This window comes from Palaemon carinicauda, chromosome 3 (assembly GCF_036898095.1).
Source record: "Palaemon carinicauda isolate YSFRI2023 chromosome 3, ASM3689809v2, whole genome shotgun sequence".
NCBI lineage: Eukaryota > Metazoa > Arthropoda > Malacostraca > Decapoda > Palaemonidae > Palaemon > Palaemon carinicauda.
The window spans coordinates 3,359,931-3,367,584 of record NC_090727.1 but is presented as its reverse complement, the minus strand read 5'-3'; the positions used below and the strand labels follow the sequence as shown (position 1 = coordinate 3,367,584).

General features: G+C 41.9%; 1 pseudogene; it reads left to right on the top strand.

The window, feature by feature from the left end:
* Positions 1–382: 382 nt before the first annotated feature.
* Positions 383–7,440, top strand: LOC137630575 (cytochrome b-like; annotated as a pseudogene).
* Positions 7,441–7,654: the final 214 nt, after the last annotated feature.

Sequence of the window (7,654 nt, the reverse complement as noted above, 5' to 3'; positions counted from 1 at the left end):
TTCAGGAATAAGATGGTTCTCTTATATCTTATTTTTAATTTTCTTAGGGGCTACTTTAGTCCTATTTATTTATGTAGCTTCCCTGGCCTCCAACGAAATATTCAAAATCAACTTTAAGCTGACAATAATTCTCTTGCTACCCCTTTTAACAATCCTAGCTTTAATTTTCTCTGAAACTTTAATTCTACCTAATAAAGAAACTCTTGAAACATTCTTTTTACTGATCCCCCCAAGAAATAGCATCTGTCCAATTTAAGTTGAACAGGATATACAACCCCACTTCTGCTAACCTAACGGCGATTATCATCCTATACCTGCTCTTATCTCTAGTAATCATTGTTAAACTAAGATCAAGATTCTTCGGGCCCCTTCGTCTCTCCTAATGGCAGCCCCAATCCGAAAATCCCACCCATTATTCAGCATCGCCAACAGAGCATTAGTTGACCTACCCACTCCAGCAAACATCTCCACACTTTGAAATTTTGGATCCCTGTTAGGCCTCTGCTTAGTGGTCCAAATTGCAACTGGCCTCTTTTTAGCGATACACTATACAGCCGGTATTACACTTGCTTTCTCTAGAGTAGCACACATTTGCCGAGATGTCAACTATGGCTGACTGCTTCGAACAATCCATGCAAATGGAGCTTCCTTTTTCTTTATTTGTGACTCTATACACACATCGGCCGAGGAATTTATTACGGCTCTTTCCTTTACATACATACTTGATCCGTAGGAGTTATCATTCTATTCTTAGTAATGGCTACCGCCTTCCTGGGTTATGTCCTACCTTGAGGACAAATGTCTTTCTGGGGGGCAACTGTTATTACTAACCTAATATCTGCTATTCTTTACTTTCCACTTTCTGTTTCCCTTTATTGTAGCAGCAGCTACAATAGTCCACATTCTGTTTCTTCACCAGACCGGCTCTAACAATCCCCTTGGAATTTCCAGTCAATTAGAAGAGGTGCCTTTCCACCCCTACTTTTCATTTAAAGACATCGTTGGATTTATAGTTGATCAATAAAACGATTATAACAATCTTTTTACCTTTCCTAACATTCTTGCTCAAGACGAATGACAATTTGAAGCCGATTTTAGAATGCACCCGTATTCCATATTCCTCCTAAAAGAGAGACTAAGAATCTTTTGGAGCTCTGACAGGCAAGCATTCAACTTTCGTATTGATGACGGAAGACAAATTGAAGTCGAACAACGATTTGGGAGAATTTTGAAAACTTTTGGATTTGGAGACTGTTAGGAATTTCCAAAAGGAAGACATGCAATTGGAGTGCCTCTCCTCAGAAGTCCTTCCTTTTTTGGAGAGAAAATAAAAATGATTTCAGATTGAAGAATTTTAGATCTTTCTCTGGTCCTTTAATATTCTTTACTTCTGTGCTGTTTCCACCTAATTCTGCACAATCTTTATTTTTGGATCTTCAACATTAGGGACTTAACTTTCTCCTTTCAAATCCAAACTACCGTAAAATGATCAACAAATAATAACTAGTTCTCCTTTTCGGATTCTTTATTTCTTCTCTCCCATCCTCCTTACTGTCTCCCTCTTCTTCCTGTATTTTCTGTTCGAATCCTTTCAAATAAATCAGTTATTAGTCTTCAAGATTCTTGTTTTGCTTTTCATGACTGCCTTCATGATTCCACTTGTCGTTATTCCCTTTATGACGAAGTATTTTGGTTTTCTTTCAAAGTCACACTCAACAATTCTCTTAACTTTCACCAAAGCCTATTCTGCAAAACCCAAAGCTTGTTTCCTTTTTAGTAGCCTCATGGTGAGTCGGTGATAAAAGCTTGCAAATTTGGGTTGGTCAATATAACCATCAAAACAATCTTTTTAACTTTTCTACCATTTATGCTTGTGACAATGACAATGTGAAGGCACTTTGGGATTGCACCGGTATTCCATATTTCTCCTTTTGGAGCTGTGAACGAAAAGCATTCAACTATTGGCGACGAAGACAAATTGGAGACAAACAATGAGTTTGGGGAGCTTTGAAGACTTTGAAGACTTTTTGGAGCCTGTTAGAGATTTCCAAAAGGCTCTCATGTTTTTTTAAAAATAAGCTAGATACAGGAACACTATATTGATGGCTCGGCGGGGATGCCCGGTTCCTGGCTAGAGGGAAGCGGGCAACCCCACCTCCCGCTGGCTGGGTGGGCCTCCCCCCTCCCGCTGGCTGGGCGGGCCTCCCCCCCTCCTCACTGGCAGGGCGGGCCTCCCCCCTCCCCGCTGGCAGGGCGGGCCTCCCCCCTCCCCGCTGGCAGGGCGGGGCTTCCCCCCTCCCCGCTGGCAGGGCGGGGCTCCCCCCTCCCCGCTGGCAGGGCGGGGCTCCCCCACTTCCCGCTGGCAGGGCGGGGCTCCCCCTCCCCGCTGGCAGGGCGGGGCTCCCCCACTTCCCGCTGGCAGGGCGGGGCTCCCCCCTTCCCGCTGGCAGGGCGGGGCTCCCCCCTTCCCGCTGGCTGGGCGGGGCTCCCCCCTTCCCGCTGACAGGGCGGGGCTCCCCCCTTCCCGCTGGCAGGGCGGGGCTCCCCCCTTCCCGCTGGCAGGGCGGGGCTCCCCCCCTTCTTGCTGGCAGGGCGGGGCTCCCTCCTTCCCACTGGCAGGGCGGGGCTCTCCCCTTCCCGCTGGCAGGCCGGGGCTCCCCCTTCCCGCTGGCAGGGCGGGGCTCCCCCCTTCCCGCTGGCAGGGCGGGGCTCCCCCCTTCCCGCTGGCTGGACGGGGTTCCCCACTTCCCGCTGGCAGGGCAGGGCTCCCCCATTCCCGCTGGAAGGGCGGGGCTCCCCTCCTTCCAGCCGACAGGGCAGGGCTCCCCCATTCCCGCTGGAAGGGCGGGGCTCCCCTCCTTCCCGCCGACAGGGCAGGGCTCCCCCCTTCCAGCTGGCAAGGCGGGGCTCCCCCCTTCCCGCTGGCATGGTGAGGCTCCCTCCTTCCCGCTGGCAGGGCGGGGCTCCCCCCTTCCCACTGGCTGGACGGGGCTCCCCCCTTCCCGCTGGCAGGGCGGGGCTCCCCCCTTCCCGCTGGCAGGGCGGGGATCCCCCCTTCCCGCTGGCTGGACGGGGCTCCCCCCTTCCCGCTGGCTGGACGGGGCTCCCCTATTCCCGCTAGAAGGGCGGGGCTCCCCTCCTTCCCGCTGACAGGGCGGGGCTCCCCCCTTCCCGCAGGCAGGGCGGGGCTCCCCATTTCCTGCTGGCAGGGCGGGGCTCCCCCCTTCCCGCTGGCAGGGCGGGGCTCCCCCCTTCTCACTGGCTGGGCGGGGCTCCTCCCTTCCTGCTGGCAGGGTGGGGCTCCCCCATTCTCGCTAGCAGGGCAGGGCTCCCCCCTTTTCCGCTGGCAGGGCGGGGCTCCCCCCTTCATCTTTTTAGTCTGTGCTTCAAACGAAACAAACTCAAGAAATATGTCATATGGTAAGATAGCGTTGTAGCTTTAAAATCTGATATAAAACACAACATGCAAACACAACATGCAAATACTTTTAATGAGAGTAAAGCGACAAAGCTAAGTCATGCACCATCTCATGGATATCCCCGTAGAGTATCTTTATATTATTCGTCCTGAATAATTTCCTTATACTCTGGTATTTACGATGCCTTGAAAATTTTCTGGCAAAGGAGGGGACGATTCAAAAAGAAGCAAAGGACATTAAGCCCTTTGAAGATTTTTCCTTCAGGAACAGAATAAAAGAATAAAACTAGGATAGATGAACCGGAGAACTTTACGCAATGGTCGACATCTTACAAGGTAAAATAAATCATTATAATTCGACACAAAGTACGTCACCCCATTTCTTAACTAAATGTCCTTTTATTTCTTAGCCTTTACCTTTGTCTCGGATGAATTTACCTCAGCCGTTTTTTGGAATAAAGCAAAGAAAATCAATAGTGATAATACTACGAATTTCATCATTAAGAGCGATAACAATTATTCTTATCGCTAGTGTTGTTACCACACACAAATCTGAGGCCGTTGTCTCGTAATGAACTGGAAACGGCTGCATTTGTTGTTGTATGTATAAGTGTAGGTGTGTGTGTTAGTAGTATTTTTGACATTATCTTTAAAATGCCAAATAGGGCAAATCCGGATCTAGAATACAGATCTGGATCATCCCAAAAATTTAATGGTGTTATCCAGGACCTGCGATCTATATGTGGTCAAAATTTCGTCAAAATCAGTCAAGTAGTATTGACGGTATCTTTAAAATGGCAAAAGAATACAAATCCAGATCTAGAATCCAGATCTGGATCATCTCTAAAATTCAATTGGATCGTCCATGACCTACGATCTATCTGCGGTGAAAATCCGCCAAGTATTTTTGACGAAATCTTGTCCACAGACAAATGGATATATAAATAAATAAACTAGAATCCGGATCATCTCCAAATTTTAATGGGGAGGTCCATGACCTAAGTCCAAAAAGAATTTCGTTAAAATCCGTCAGGTAGTTTTAATGTTATTTTTAATATACCGAAAGATGTAAATCCGGATCTGGATCCAGATCATCTCCAAAATATAACGGAGTCGGCCATGACGTAAAATCTATCTGTAGTGAAAATTTCGTAAAAATTCGTCGAGTAGTTTCGACGTAATCGTGTCCACAGACACACGCAAAATGCAAATATGGGTCCGTACCCGGATCTGCTCCAAAACTTAATTGGGTCGTCCATGTCCTAATGTCTATTATCGGGATTGCGTTTGTAGAAAATTGGGTTTCAGATTAAGACTTCCAATTGAGAAGTTTTTTTTTTCGTATTCAAGAATAGAATATCTAAATTAACTGAGAGAGAGAGAGAGAGAGAGAGAGAGAGGAGAGAGAGAGAGAGAGAGAGAGAGAGAGAGAGAGAGAGAGAGAGAATTCATAACAAATCTTAAAGTTATTTCCGTAGAAAAAGTAGAGAGAAGTGCAACTTCTTCCCTACAGAAAGATTATCATCAAAGCATCCAATGTAAATGTGAGATCCAAAGTAATCAGAGTGAAACTATGTTATGCGATGATATTCTTTGAAACTCTGAATGTAATCAATTTTAAACATTACATTTTTTACTAATATCCATTTGCGTTCTAGAAATGTATAAAAAACAAAATTTTGTTTGATTTTCTATGTGCAACTATAATGAAAAACAAACCTCATACTTAGTTTTGTTTAAATAAAGAATAAATTAGACATAAAGGTAGTGTTTGAATATTGTTGCACATTGAAAAATATGTTGGTTTATAGTAACTCTGGAAATGAAAATAACATGATCTTTATTAAGTATTCCTTGATCAGGATGTAACTTGTTTTATGTCAGACAAAGATCTAAAGGATTATCTGTGAGAACAAAAGCAGCAAAAGATGGCTTCTCAAAGCAATTTGTTAATGATGCTTTGGCTGTCCATTGACTTTGCTCAAATCATAAAACCAGTTGGTGGGATGCCAAGACAGTAAACCACATTAATGGCTTTACCCAAAGAAATACTGTGGAATTCTTTTTCATTGTCTGTACCCCAGAAAACACTCTAAATCCCACTTCTCTGGAATCATTTAAAAGTGACATTTTATGGATCCCCTCCTCCTGTATAAATACAATATACTTGTATGTTTAGTCTCATAGATATAGGATGAAAGTACTAACTCCAATCAAGACTTTTCCCCAATGCTCCCTTTGCTATAATATATATTTCATGCTCATCACGTATCATCTGTCGTGATTTATACGCACACATACATATAAGCACACACACAGACAGACACACACACACATACATATATAGATATATATATATATATATATATATATATATATACATACATATATATATATATATATATATATATATATATATATATATATATATATATATATGGTGACACGAGATAGTAAATCACATTTAAAAGCAAGTTGATGACACAATTACCTTTATTCATAGAACTTGTTCAGCAAATTGTTCAAACTTTCTAACGGCAAAGCATAAGAACACAAACATTGTTCGGTCCAATAATAAAATTATTCCAGATACTCGAGCTAAGCAGTTAAATACCTTGTTTTAAAGGTTTCTTGGGAATGAATTTGGACTGGCCCTTCGCTGGGGCATGAGAGGCAATTTAGAGCTAAAGAGATTATGATCGAGGTATATTAACTAAGAGTTAAATGACGTTGAACTGCATGTCGGAAGAAAAGAAGAAGAAATGTATCTAAAGAGAAGATACAAAGTACGTGGAGAAAAACTTATAAATAAAGCTTAAAGTTATCTATATTATTTCTTTCGTCTACTCCGTAAGAAAAATCCAACCTGGCCATGAAACATCAACTGTAAACTCACAAAAGTTAATTAAAACTGTCATCAGCAACTCGGGTTAACGCTTGAAGAGAATTTCCTTCCATTGTTTCATAAAAGACCTGAGCAACAAGAGCCAATAAACTAATACTGAAGTTACAGAAAAATAAACAACAGCATTATTCGATAAAATAAGAAAAGAAGGAATAAAACAACCATCCTCAGAAAGAAAAATAAAAGTTTTAAGGACAATGTTGGCTCTACTTTTTAAGAATTCAAGAAAGCAAAACAACGCTATCCAGTTAAGAAATGTTGTACAAAAGTTCTCTTAGAAATATTTAATTCAATTATTACACTTAATTCCTCTGTTCAACTCTAAAGAACCAGAAAGCGGGTCTGGTTATGCACCTTTAATTGTTTGTATTTAGTTCACAGTTATTACGACAGGAGCACAGCATTATTTAGTCCGGCTCTTGTATCTACTTTTAAGAGACATATCAGATAATTAATTTAAAATTCGTACAGATATAAGGACTGAAAAAGAAATCATGTGCAAATCGTCGAATAAAAACAGAAGGTTATGTAATCAAAACGCCCCTAACACCCAGGGACTTTCGGAAACTGAGAAATGAAAACCAAAGAGTTTCCACAACTCAAGAGGCAGAATTAATTGATACGATTTCAATGGCCAAAGTTTCTCGTGTTAACTTTCAACAAGCTCGTTACTGATGAATATGGGAACCGTATAAAATAAAATACAAGAGCTTACGAATTTTATGATAATTCACGAGAGAGAGAGAGAGAGAGAGAGAGAGAGAGAGAGAGAGAGAGAGAGAGAGAGAGAGAGAGAGAGAGAGAGAGAGAGAGAATTTGGAAAGATAAGATTAATTCAATTTCATTCTATCAATGAAATCGTGCTATGTGAATATTGTCAAGTCCATTAGGGATTTTTCTACATTCACTGTTTCATCTAGATACATGACCTCCAAATAAGGTAATAAGTCAGATGTATATATACAGAAGGAAACGTCTCTTGCTTGAGGGTACACTCGGCCACACTATCATATATGATTTTTGTTCCTCTAGTTATTTTAGTGTTGTTGTTTTTTTTTTAGTTTATATATGAAAGATTTATTTGAACGTTCTTATTGTTCTTAAACTTCTTTTGTAGTTTATTTCCTTATTACGTTTCCTCACTGAGCTATTTCCCCTGTTGAGGCAATTGAGCTCATTGCATCCAGCTTTTCCAACTAGGATTGTAGCAAATAATAATAATAATAATAATAATAATAATAATAATAATAATAATAATAATAATAAATGTTTCGCCATCCTTCGAAAAGGTAATTATTTTAGGAGACCTGGATGTCACCTCCACACGCTTG